This window comes from Chaetura pelagica, unplaced genomic scaffold (genome assembly GCF_000747805.2).
Source record: "Chaetura pelagica isolate M959 unplaced genomic scaffold, ChaPel_1.0 scaffold356, whole genome shotgun sequence".
Lineage (NCBI taxonomy): Eukaryota > Metazoa > Chordata > Aves > Apodiformes > Apodidae > Chaetura > Chaetura pelagica.
This window is the reverse complement of record NW_009953964.1, coordinates 2,997,538-3,010,566: the sequence shown is the minus strand read 5'-3', so window position 1 is coordinate 3,010,566 and position 13,029 is coordinate 2,997,538.

Sequence of the window (13,029 nt, the reverse complement as noted above, 5' to 3'; positions counted from 1 at the left end):
GGAAAGAGTACCATAGGACTCAAGAAATTACACATTGTTTGTTGATCACGTTCATTAAAATCCCTTGCATTATATCTACTAGCCCATTTTTCACCTTATTCCTTTCTTAAATACATTTTGAAACACCAGTTGCTATCAAGTTTATGGCAGTAGTTGTTGATCTTGCCTGTTTCAACTTTCAAAGTACTTCCCAACAAAATACTTTGTTCTACAGGACAAGCCGGAAACACATTTTATCTGGCCATCTATTGGGCTAAAAAAAAACCAAAACCAAAACCAATTAATGGCAATTTATGTCTTCCTTAAATTGCTCTTACCCTCAATAGTAATCGGAACAACTAATTGGTGAGCACAGAGAGAAGAACTGTGAAAACTCCTCCTGACATGCTAGAGGCTTTTCTCTCATGGCAATGACTTTTAAAACACTTACTTGTTTCCTTCTGTCAATTGCAAAGAAGTTCCATGTTACAATTAAATTACAACAGATGCAAAAAGAGCAGAGCCTAGAGAGGCAGAAGCCTAAAGATGCTCATTACTCTGAAAGAAAAATGAAATAGCATACAGAGTAACTGAATAAACCCGTGTTCTCATGTCACTAGTCAATACAAGAAGCTTTACTGATATATATATTTTTTTAATCTGACATTGGCTTGAAATAACATTTTAAAACAATATTTTTTTCCTATTGATTTTCTGTGCAATCCATTACAGTGAATGTCATCACCTTTGAGCCAGCTACAGGGTTTTAACCTTCCAAGACACCTGGGAAAACAAATATGACAGTTTTCCTGAGCAGTATTGATCGCCATGTATTTTAAGGTTTTCTGAATGGTAACACCAGATAAACAGCTTTTACATGCACAATGGATAAATTCATTTACAGGAAGCAAGAAACAAACTGAAAAGGGAGAAGTGACACAGAAAAAATGGATAGAAGCAACAGTAATTTTGTTGAGATGGACAACATCATGGAAATTTAACCTTATGGAAAACTCTTTATTTAGAGCAGGCATTTGATAAACAGCCTTTTAATTTCCACATTGTGCTTCCCAGAGATAATGAAGAGCAACCAAAATGACAAGAAAGAGTATTGCTTCCTGTTTCTGAGCTCACAGCACAGAGATAACCTGTCAAAACTCCAAAAGACAGGCTTCCACCCCACAACACACGGCACCAAAGTACCAGGCTTACTGGGTATTAGACATTCATAAACCTCAGGGTAAAGGTTAAATCAGAAGCTTGCAGGAAGAATACTGCCTTAATCTTGGTAATACAGAAGCAAGATCCAGCCAAACCTCCAGTAACCTGAACAATTCCTTCTCACCCCAACTAAAAGAAAAGCAACTCAAGCATACACAAGAGTTCACCTTTCCTTGTTTTCCTCTAGTTGCTAGAGTTCCTTGGACCTATACTTGTGGCAGATTCGTATCAGCTTCTGGTTTGGCTTAAATGCCTACTAAGAAGGTCTTCCCCAGCAAGGTTAAGGATAACTTGCATTTCACAGTTTTAGCCAGACTATGTTACAAGGTACCAAACACCCAGTGTGTAGTCCCCAAACAGTTAACTAATCCATTTACATCCTCTGTTTAAGCTGGCTTGACAATTTATAGCTGGTGTTCTAAATCAAGCACAGACTCTCCAAGCAACCAAAAAGCTCAATAAAACAGGGAAGATGTGTTTTGCCTACTTTCTAAGACTCGCATATTCCAATCACTGACCATTGTCCTCATCATGCATGTATGTATCAGCCTCAAGAGGACCAGAGTCTGCTTCCCCTGGCAGTGTGTCACATGCTGCTTGAGGCACAAGAAGTGACCAGCAAGGATGCTATAGACTACACATTTCTTATAAACAGAAGGTCTACAGAGTGTCTGAAGACATACAGGCACCAAAATAGCAGCTTCAGAACAAAGTCTATTTGTGCTAGAAATAAATTCCCACAGCACGTTGCTAAGTTCAGTTACAAAGCACCACTTTGTCCTTTCACACATTATGAAAGCAGCAGCCACACGTAACACCGCAAAACAGAGCCTGCAGTTTCCCCTTTGACAGCCTACAGACACTACCCCCCCCAGTGTTCCCATCCCATCATAAATTGGCTGCCTACATGCATTCAAAAAAATGATGTTACAATGATGATTTGGTAGTTTGTTTTTATGCAAATTTACTTTAGATTCCTAATTCCAAGGTCCATCCATTGCTTCCCACACAGAGTGCAGGAAGCTTTATTCAACAGTATGCTAAAATATCATTGCTATACTGGCAGATAAAATTTAGCTAGGCTTCTTAAATTATAGTTAAAATTATGTGCTACACTTTTCTTCGTTTAAAATAAAAGCTCTGCCTAACAGTTAACACTTGAAATAGAAATGTAGTTTGTTCCATCGTCACCCAGGGATTAGAGACATCTTACACACGACTTTAGCAAAGCCTTCAGGAACACTTATCATCCACCCTGGTGTTAGCTGGCATGTAAATACAAACACTCCACCAATGACAAGGCAGCAGCAATTGTGCTTGCATACAGTTACTCTTTCCACTTCATTTAATAAATTTACACTCTTGTGTAGAGAGACCTCAACTCACTGTTCTGCAGGATTATTGGCTTGCAATTGCAGATATTCCAGACACAGTGGAGCACAAGCTTCTGTAAAGCTGAGCAGACAATGAGAACAAACAAAAGCAGATCAGACATGGTATCAGCAGTTTCTTAAAACCATTAAAACCCAATTACTGAATTAATAGTTATTCAATCCACTAAACCAGTCCTTGTGCCACCTCAGCAAGACACCTGTTCAGTTCTAGTCTCCTCTTCACTGACATATTAACTGCCCCAAAACTCATGTCACTAGATAGCATATCAAGAGGTCCTCACCTAGGAGAGAAGTCATGCTTCAGAAGATAACATTCATTACGACACCTACACCAACACATTGATCTCTCAAATCTGATATTACTTAGTACTGAAAGCCAATTAAAAAAACAAACAACATGACAGGTCTCAAGTTAAGGCAGAGAGAGGGGTTATTATTCATCTAATATGTCTGTAAATGTTGCTGCAAAGCAACCACATTAGGATTCAACAGTCCCAAGTACATACTATATAGACAGACTTGATGGATATTGAACTAAACGTTGTGTATAAAAAAAGAAAACCCTTTGGTAAAAATTCAACTTAATTCCTGTAAAATTCGACCATCTCCTGAAAACCTAGAAAACTTAACATGTAAATTTGCTAACTCTACTTGTCAAGTTATAGCATTTTTTTCCCTTCAGCAAGCTGTCTTGCTTTTCTTCAGAATGCAAAAATCATTCTAGTGGGAGGTTAAGTTGAAAGTCCTCTTTATAAAAATATCTCCCTTCACAGCCTTTTCTGGTATTTCTTAGCTCTGAATTTATTAAAGTAATTCCACAACACGCACTCTGAAACACCTAACATAAATATACCAGAGCTCACAGTCTGTAATGAGTGTTACATTAAACATGAGTAAGGACTATACGAATTATGTGCCACTACTGCCCTCATCCGGGAGAAGCCGTAATCTGACATTCTTCAAATTTTCCACACAATTACTAATTTTATTATAGATCTGAGCATATGTACTATCATTTACATTGTCTTTCAGCTTGAGAAGTCCTCTCCCAACCAGAGGAATTTCTATTAGATCCTTGGACATGGAAAAAACTTGCTAGTGCAGTACAACAGCAACAAGAAAACCACAGCATTTGCTTAGACACAAGTGATCACAAGCACTTTCAGTGCACAAATGTACAAATGCAAGTAACAAACATAAATTGCTGTGTCACAAACATTATAGAGCCAGATCAGTTTAAAAAAGAAGGAATCTAATATCCTTAGCCCACTATCTCACAAAAACAGTAGAAGGGTCAACAGAAGAAACACTTATCAAATATTGCTCTGCTCTCCTCTTAAGCCAAAGTATACCCCAGCCCTATCAAAACAACTTTGCATTTTAAACAATACATTTTGGCTATTGCCTTTTAAGTTACAGAAAATCATTTGAAAGCACTATATTCCACAATACATAAACGCATTTGGAGTTATTAAAGCTAATTTCTAAGTAGACCTTAACAAGTAAAAATTATGATAATACTTTAATGAAAATGCAGAGTATTTAGTCTAAATCAATTCCTAGTAATATCTTTAAATATTTGCCATTTATTTGGTCCTCTTCTCATGAAAGCTGAGTGTATCTTCCCTTTCCAGACCGCTAACCCAGACTCTCAAACTGGCAGCAGATTCTATGATACGCAAGCTAAATTCTACCAGTTTAGTAACAAGTGCTGGTTTCCACAGAAAATACTTCTCTCCGTTTTGTTTCAGAACTTGCAAGAGGGAGACAGACATAAAAAAAGAAGTCAGTGAGCTTGATCTCAAGCATTTATATAACCAAGGAAGAATGCTTTGTGTTTTCACCAAGCACAGCCAGCAACTGTGGCCAGCTGCAAGCAAGTTGCAGGGCACTTACGCACTACATAATTACCAAGTACTTCTACTATTATTTGAGCCTGAACAAAGTGATATCAAATGTTTATTTGATTTCAATGACCACAAAGCTTTTTTCAACTCCAAATACAGTCATTTAAGACAACTGTGCCAAAAAAAAGTAGGGACACGTATGGGCTGGAGGGCAGGGTAAGGTAGGCACTATGAGGACTTCAGCAAGCTCTGAACATTACCAATTTTCACACCACCTCTGGAATCCATTTATTAATGAGTAGCAAAAAAGAATCAACTACCTTAGCCTTTCTCTGAAACCACCTTGCAAAATGTGCAGCACCAGACAAGCAGCACAACAGGGCTTATGTTCACCTCAAAGACAACACTGTCACTCCAGCTACATTTGTCTGACATTTTACATTCACACATTAGGGAACGATGACTATTTCTGGACTGCAAAATACTATGTGAAGGACAGACAGATTATATACCATGCATTCTTAAGTAGCAGGTTGCTATGGTTTCCCACTGCAAGAACCAAATTCCCTTCATTGGGTTATCTGATGATTTCTGCTAGTAAGCCCACAGGGTCCATCAGGGAAACACACTGTCCTTTAATCACAGCTCTGCCGTTGTGAAAACTAGCCTATTTTTCTCCTAAAACAGCTTTTGAAAAGAATGATGTAGCTCCGCACATGACCTGAAATATCCTAATGCATTGTTTATTCAGCTGGATACTAACTAACAAATTGTCACAATAGTATGGATGCTATCTGACTTGCAAGCTACTGCACTCTAAACCTATGGACTGGAAAAACAAATTTAAGTCTTGATTGTTTAAACTATACCTGAACTATTTAACTCATTCATTTGGTAAACACATCAGCAATTACAATCAATTAGTAGACCCTCTTGTCTTAAGAATCCAATACAGATAACAGGAATCAAACTATTTCCTCTTAAAAAAATAAATAAATAAAAATAAATTAATCATTCTACTGGGATTCAGGGAGAATTAACTATTCCAATCGGACATGAAGCAATCTTTGGCATACTCAGATTATTTATGGGACACTCTGCAAAGTGTGACAGAGCTCTACTTTAGAGAAAAACAGCAAGATTTATTGGAGGACATGCTTCACAAAGCTACACATCATCCTGGCTTGAGAGGCTACTTCTCTGCATCAAGCTAAGACATCCACAGGATACAATCCTTAAAACTACAGTCCCACTGTTGCTTTAATCCAGTGGGTTTGGGGAAAACAAAGGTTCCAACTGAAGCTGCTCTCCAGTCTAACATGTCACACAAGTACTAAAGCTCAGCCAAGAGAGGCCACTCATATGAAACCAGGGACAGTAACCAAGACATCAGTGTGGAAACATTCTCAAATCCCCTAATTTTTAAGGCAATAAAAAGGAATTAGCGTTAGGATTTACGAGACAGTTATGTTTCTCAAGCAAAAAGCTTAAAATAACTACACCATAGAGTTCATTCATTAGCAAATACATCTGAGTTAATAGCTTTTGAATTTGAATGGAACTAGAATCAGAGGAAAAAGCTTAAACTCTAACTATTACCCTACAGTCAAATCAAGGCACTAATTACTTGAAAAAGAAAAGTGGCCATGAGATCAGATCCAGGGGGTGAACAGGAGAAGCAGCTCAGAACTGATAAGAGGAGCTAATGGTACGAAGCCAAACGCACATTTCCATGCATTCAATCCCAGTGCTCCAAAGAGCATCTGATCTTTGACACATAACCAATAAAGGTGAATTCCCCTGAACAGTGCTGCCAGGATGTTACCTTGCTTTGCACACTGTGGAAAAGAAAATGCCTTCAGCTAGTTGTTTGGTTTGGTTTTTTTGTTTGTTGTTTTTTTGTTTGTTGTTTTTTTTTCCACTAGCAACCTTGTCTGTGTAGTTCTGCATACTTCCAAGTACCAGTTGATCAGTGAGCTGCCACTGAAAAATCAAAAAGACTTGTTCAGTCCATCTCTTTGAGTTCATCAACCAAGCATGGAACACAAGATCCTCTGTATCGCTTTTTTAGCAAACTATTTCCAAGTATTTTTAAGCCCCTGAGCTCTCCATTAGTCTTGCAAGTTCCATTCCTTTGGGATATATTCTAAATCTCTCACATTAAGGACAGCAGGAGTTAGATTCATAAATAACTTTGAGAACCTGATTCTCTGCAAGCTTAAATAAGGCCTTTGAAATGAGCATCCCACATTCGTCCTATGCTGGACTTCAAATCATGAACAGACCTTCCGTAAAGGCTTAGAGGCTTGCCTCCTTTGCCTCTGTCACAGTTTGACTCAGGTCCGACAACAATGCTCTCGATCCTCCCTCCCCCCAACCCAGGTAGGGAAGGAGAGAGAGAAAAAGAGAGAGACTTGGCTGGATTGAAAACTAAACTACACAGCTTTAATTAAAACACTAATGAGTCATACAAGAAAATATATACAAATATATTCAGGAATGGGCAAAAGCCTCTCGCCTCCCCCCACCCCAGCAACTCCCACAGCACTTCCCTGAGCTGGGAAGAGCCCCGAGGAATCCCGGAGCTGCTGCTGGAGAAAGCAGAGAGTTATGGGGGTCACAAGAGATCAAGCCTGAGGATCGACGGTGATGGATGAACAGAGTCCTCCCTGGATGCCGGCCATGGACCGAAGAGAAGGGGAGAAGAAGAAGGAAGGAAGTTGTCTTCTCTGTTCTCTGACCTTCCTTTGAGCTTACGTAGATATATGGAATGGAATATCTTTGGCCAATTTTGCTGTCTGTCTAACTCAGCCTCCTACGGGGGGGTCTCAGATCTCCCCATAGTGTCTGAGCCGGCAGAGTGCAGGTGCAGCCTTGAAGCCTCAGTAGTTAGGAAAACATTCCTCTGTCTTATCAGCCTAGCAGAACACGCAGTTGCTAGTTACAAGAAAGCTTACTGAAGGAAAAAAAAAAATCAGTAAAGAGAAGAATTGGCTTCATCCTGGCTCAAACCAGGACAGCCTCTCAACATGTATTCACAAGTGCTTGTACTTTAATGCATCCAAGAGATCTTTACTCTCCCCCAACACAGTTTAAGTAATGAGACTCAGCAGAGGAGTCACACCAGACAAAGCAAACATCTTGCAGAGCCTCATATTTCCTTGCAAAGCTTCACCTCCTCCTTTCTTTTATTTCCCTTCCTTTCTCATGTGTGCTTCCTGACAATTACATTACTGAACTGACTGAAGACAATTATTACAATAAGTGAACCATCACAACATGACTACTAGCAACCTGTAATCAAACCCCTGGTTCTCCTTTGACATATGGGGCTACCCAAATTGTACAGGAAACACAAAGGTACAGAATATATGAAGGGGCAGGGGAGACCCTATCACCTTAAAGCAAGCCACTTCTCAGAGCTGCTGCCCAAGAGACTAAGAGCAGCCTAGACTGCACCAGGGATGTGAGTCACATACACTGTTTGATGTGTTTGGGGCTTCCACTTGCGAAGTGTATAAGCCCTAGCAATATTTTTAAAACAAAACCTGTAAATTACATATAATTGACCTAAATTGGTTTTCCTTTGTGCCTCTTCAGTCCAGAATCCTTACTGCAAAAACACAAAATAAGCCAGTGGCTTTGGCTGCTGACAGTGGCTTCCAACCAGCTCCATGGCCCACTGCTTTTTAGACTTCTTAGTCTATTTTTAACAGCAATTAAATAAATAAAAGCTATTTTAAACCAAGCAGTATCATTTGCTTCACATGATTATGACATGCATAGTGATGACAGGAAAACTACTGCAAATGTTTTCCAACTCCTAAAAAAACCTCACTTCCTTTACAATATATAATTTTGAATTTTAATTTAGATAACTCAGATTATTTAGTAGCAACAAAAGTATGAATATTCATGAGATCTGATTTACTACAATCTTTATTTCTGATTTTCTGCATCTGTGAACACTTCAAGTACTTGAGTTTGCATTCATGGGCAATTATACAGGAATCTCAGAGCAGCAACAGTCTGATTTACAGTTAAGAGTTTGTAGCACAGAAAGCCAATTAGTTTCCTTTCAGAAGGGCTGTGGCATAATACTTTGGATTGATGCTTCCACCTTCATTTTTTATAAAATTATTTTTCTTGTCTAATAGATATACAAATCAAGGTCATTATAATGAGGGTCAAAATTGAGATTTTTGGATGCACTCACTCTAGCAGTAGTTAGCAAAGGTCTGAGAAAGAAAGTTAAAGAGCAAGTGGAAACCTAAAGCTTCAATTCTATGCCAGTGAATGGTGCTTTAGAGGGTAGAGATAGACACACTGTTTGGCGATACCATCTTAATAGCCAAGGACTCCCTCCAAGTTCCTTCATGCTAAATTCCACTGAGCATTCCAGAAATCCAAACACTTACTAAGCAAAACACATCCTTTCTAAAAAACTCTGTATTTCTAACTATGCTTGCCTTGTCATTCATTCTAGCCTAAAGTAAAATGATTCTTCTAAAAAAACAAACAAAAAACCACAACAAACAAAACCAAAACACAACACCTACTTGGATTTATTTCAATGGTAAGCCATAAAGAAAAAGAAACCAACACAAAAAAGAAGTAAAATGGGAGAAAGTAGAATGAATACAACTTTTCATGCATACACTAAATAAATAAGATTATGGAACTCACTGGTGCACAGAACAGTGACTCTGGTTTACACTCACGCTCCTTCAAATGCAAGAATGCAACAGCAGAGGCTTCCCAGGAAAGCTGCTCTCTTAACTTCCTCCTTGTGTGGAATAGCCCAATCAATACTGGTAATGACAGCCACAGACACAAATAAGGGGAGGATGTGCAGAGTACTGTTAAAATTGAGTTTCGATCACCGTATTCAGAGCAAATCAGGTTAACTGTTGCTCTGATGAGTCTCACTTTTCCTGAAAACACACATCATGGCCTTGTCAATATTTATCCAGTGTTTCTAAACAGTAAAACCACCACAGGTTCACTGTTACTGCTCATCAAAAATCCTTTATAATTAATCTTTATATTCCAGAGTCTGCTTTAGGGTGAAAGTAATTACACAACATTACTTACTCCAAGACTTAAAAAGATAATAGAAACAAGAGTCAATTATAATACAGATAATAAAACAACCTACCTCTGAGTGCAAATCCACAAAGTTGTTAATTTCAGGTAGAAGGGACAAGAATTTATGCACAACAGATAATACCTGGTTGCTGGGTCAAACTACATCAGACACAACCTTGGCTAACAAAACGCCCTTCTGAACAACTGCAGTATTATCTATCACACCTGTCAGCTAAACTGTTTCAGGTGAGTAGAGATATGCTTGCGACATTTTGTTTCACAAATATTATGCTAATTTTACCACAAAGGGCTTGTCGTCCTGGCAGGTGTGACAAGCAGCTCTGATGTTGAAAGTATTACAAAGAAAACGCTGTGCTATAGGAGAGGGTAAAATACTGCCTGGAACACCTGTTGACTGTTTGCAATTTGCCACCACTTGAACTGTAACTCATCCTCCCTCCATTTCTGAAGGCATAAAGCACTTTAGAAATGTGCTTACTGCAAAACAAGAAACGTTCACAGGCAGAAACTGTAGCGACAGAAAAACATCCTGTCTCAGAGGACGTAAGATGACTTGAACATTCTGTTGTGGTCTATCAGTAGAACCAGCTACAGCTGGTGCCAGCAAAGCTGCCGAAAGCCTAAATAAATCAGCTTTCTTTACAGGAAAACTTTTGAGCAAACGTACATACTTAACTTAAATAAATAAATAAACAAACAAAAAAAACCAACCCAGCATTCTTCTCAGGAGAGTTCTCACCTAGGCTGTACTAAAACATCACACTTTCTCAGAGAATTTTGAAAAAACATAAAGCCCACCTGGATTTGGACTCTTTCAAGCCTTTCTGAAACTCAGATAACTTCCTCCCATTAGCAAGATATATAAATCTTCATGATCTATATCTTTAATGGTACTTTTAAGAGTTTAAGGCTGCATGTAACCTCATTTATTAGTCACATAACAAATATTTTCTTTGACGAATCATAAGATCAACCATAGCTAATAAGTTTTTTTTTGTAAAAAGTCTGCATTACCAAAAACACCAGTTCAGTTCTAAAGAGAATCTTAAGCCTTTTGACCCACTCACAGTAATGATCAAAAAAGAGCTTTAATTTTTTAGGCAGAAGTAACACCCCAACAGTTAGGAAAGCCAGCACTTCAACACATTTGGTGCGTTTGAAAGATGTACCAGCCCTTATAGGCCTAAAAAATTACCTCCTTCAGGCATTTCACAGACTTTAAAAGGGACTAATATTCAGACCCTATTGATAAAAAGAGATATTGAAACTTATATTAAATAAATAAAATAAAAAAGTCTTGGGCATTGAGCAAATCCCAAAGAGAAGACCCTGCAACAAACAACTACCTTTGCTTGTCTCAAGTCAGTTTGAAGTGGAATATTATCTGGTCTTTGGACAGTTTTAAGTGCCGTTTTAACTCAACAACACCAAAACTTTTCCACATCTTGTAAAACAGCTGTTTATCTTCAACAAAAACGTGTTTACATACCCTGACCTGAAACCTACAACAAACTGGAATCAGCTTTCACCCTCAACTTGCTCACCTCAACAGGACCCTGAGTAATTCTGGTCAGTTTGCTGTAAATAACCACTATTTGTTACTTCACTTGACCAAACACACACAAAGAAGGAAGACAGGGGCGGGTGTGTATGTGAAGGGCCTCCTGAACAAAGCTTGCTCACTAGGAACAACTTCCTCAAGCAAGAGGCCGATTTGGTCTTGACCTCCCACAGATATGCAAAAACATTTCTGAGGAACTGAAAAATACATATAAAAAAAAGAAAAATATAAGGTAATATAAGATATAAGATATAATATTATATCTTATAATATAAGATGTGAGCCCTGCAGGAGGCAGAGCAGCCACACGAGCTAATTCCTTACTGCAAAACAAGAAACGTTCACAGGCAGAAACTGTAGCGACAGAAAAACATCCTGTCTCAGAGGACGTAAGATGACTTGAACATTCTGTTGTGGTCTATCAGTAGAACCAGCTACAGCTGGTGCCAGCAAAGCTGCCGAAAGCCTAAATAAATCAGCTTTCTTTACAGGAAAACTTTTGAGCAAACTTACATACTTAACTTAAATAAATAAATAAACAAACAAAAAAAACCAACCCAGCATTCTTCTCAGGAGAGTTCTCACCTAGGCTGTACTAAAACATCACACTTTCTCAGAGAATTTTGAAAAAACATAAAGCCCACCTGGATTTGGACTCTTTCAAGCCTTTCTGAAACTCAGATAACTTCCTCCCATTAGCAAGATATATAAATCTTCATGATCTATATCTTTAATGGTACTTTTAAGAGTTTAAGGCTGCATGTAACCTCATTTATTAGTCACATAACAAATATTTTCTTTGACGAATCATAAGATCAACCATAGCTAATAAGTTTTTTTTTGTAAAAAGTCTGCATTACCAAAAACACCAGTTCAGTTCTAAAGAGAATCTTAAGCCTTTTGACCCACTCACAGTAATGATCAAAAAAGAGCTTTAATTTTTTAGGCAGAAGTAACACCCCAACAGTTAGGAAAGCCAGCACTTCAACACATTTGGTGCGTTTGAAAGATGTACCAGCCCTTATAGGCCTAAAAAATTACCTCCTTCAGGCATTTCACAGACTTTAAAAGGGACTAATATTCAGACCCTATTGATAAAAAGAGATATTGAAACTTATATTAAATAAATAAAATAAAAAAGTCTTGGGCATTGAGCAAATCCCAAAGAGAAGACCCTGCAACAAACAACTACCTTTGCTTGTCTCAAGTCAGTTTGAAGTGGAATATTATCTGGTCTTTGGACAGTTTTAAGTGCCGTTTTAACTCAACAACACCAAAACTTTTCCACATCTTGTAAAACAGCTGTTTATCTTCAACAAAAACGTGTTTACATACCCTGACCTGAAACCTACAACAAACTGGAATCAGCTTTCACCCTCAACTTGCTCACCTCAACAGGACCCTGAGTAATTCTGGTCAGTTTGCTGTAAATAACCACTATTTGTTACTTCACTTGACCAAACACACACAAAGAAGGAAGACAGGGGCGGGTGTGTATGTGAAGGGCCTCCTGAACAAAGATTGCTCACTAGGAACAACTTCCTCAAGCAAGAGGCCGATTTGGTCTTGACCTCCCACAGATATGCAAAAACATTTCTGAGGGACTGAAAAATACATATAAAAAAAAGAAAAATATAAGGTAATATAAGATATAATATTATATCTTATAATATAAGATGTGAGCCCTGCAGGAGGCAGAGCAGCCACACGAGCTAATTCCTGCCAGTGCTCATCCCACCAGGAAAAGGGTTTCACCTCTCCTGACCTGGACACCCAGCACGGAGCTGTAAGAAGCACTGACAGGCGTTTCACTCCAGGGCCGAGCGGCAGGGTCTGGAACAGCTCAGCTTTCCAACGAGGGACCAGCCCCGAGCTCCTCTCATTCCTGGCGCTCCGCAGGGACAGCTGCGGCGGCAGG